The sequence below is a fragment of the Bison bison genome, unplaced genomic scaffold (genome assembly GCF_000754665.1).
Source record: "Bison bison bison isolate TAMUID 2011002044 unplaced genomic scaffold, Bison_UMD1.0 scf7180017864489, whole genome shotgun sequence".
In the NCBI taxonomy this organism is placed as follows: domain Eukaryota; kingdom Metazoa; phylum Chordata; class Mammalia; order Artiodactyla; family Bovidae; genus Bison; species Bison bison.
The window spans coordinates 10,610,136-10,611,524 of record NW_011495048.1 but is presented as its reverse complement, the minus strand read 5'-3'; positions in this window follow the sequence as shown (position 1 = coordinate 10,611,524).

Genomic DNA, 1,389 nt, shown 5'->3' with positions numbered 1-1,389 from the left:
AATTTATTTAATCCATCTCCCGTTGATGATCATTTTTGTTATTCTAGGTTCACTGTTGTCAATAATTAGCCAGAGGCCATCCATATGCATATACATCTTTGCACTCGGGCTGAAATTTCCTTAGGATGTATTCCCGTATGACTGCAGGATCAAAAGAAAAGGACATTCAAATTTTAGTGCACAGTGCCAAGCTGCGCTCTGTAAAGACTGAACAAATTAAAACCACCACCTACAGGGCTGGATTCTGCTCTTGAGTGTAGTACTGCTGGCAAGGGAGGTCCCAGTGGGTCAAGCAGACAGAGAGGCTTTGGGAAGGAGCTGAGCCGTGGCACAGGGTTGGGGTGAGGGGTGCGGGGTGCGGGGGTCGGTAAGGAAGGGTCTTCCAGGGAAGATGGTAAGAGCCAGTGAAGGCTCTATAGAAATCACTTTTGCTACTCAGCATCCTTTATCTGGGGGAATCACCTTCTCCTCCACAGTAGCCCATTCAGCCTATGGATGAGCTTTGGGTGGTGCCGACTTCCCACCTTCTCCAAGACCCCCATCCTGGGTTGGCCACAGGGGTGACCAGATGACTGGAGCCAGATTAGTCAGAGATCTTCATACCCTGGTGAGAATGATGGTTCCAGCCAGGAAGAAATCTTTCTTGCTCACTGAACACCACGTGACACCAGAGCCGGCAGTGGTCCTCTCCTCCCACCCTTTGAGGGCTGCCCAGATGAATGCGGAGCTGAGAGATGGAGACAAAACCTTGACAGCTTTGCAGAAGCCCGAAACCTAGCCACGTCTGAAGCCATCGGGGTCCATCCTGGGCATTCTGTTTACAACAAAGAAGTCTTGACTCCCGCTCAAATTGTCATTAGATTTTATTTTTTAAAATTCAGGTAAATTTCACATAACATAAAATTAACCATTAACTATGTTAAAGTGTGTGCTTCAGTGGCATTAATGTACGTTCGCAAGGTTGGGCAACCATTGCCTCTATCCAGTTTCGAAGACATTTACATCACCACAACAGGAAACCCCGTCCCCATCAAGCCATCACTTCCTATTCCCTCTTTCTCTCAAGAAGTTTCAGATAAGTGGAATCATACAACATGTGACCTCTTGCATCTGGTTTCTTTCATTAGCGTGATGTTTTCAAGGTTTACCCATATTGTAGAATGTTTTAAGTACGTCATTTATTTTTAAGGCCAAATAGTATTCCACTGTAAGGAATATACCACATTTTGTCTATTCTGATGGACATTTGAGTTGCTTCTACCTTCGAGCTATTATGAATGGTTCTGTGGACATTCATGTGCAAGTATTTGTTTGCATGCCTGTTTTCAAGTCTTTGGGAATATATACATAAGAGTGGAATTGTTGGGTCGTATGGTAATTCTAAGCCCA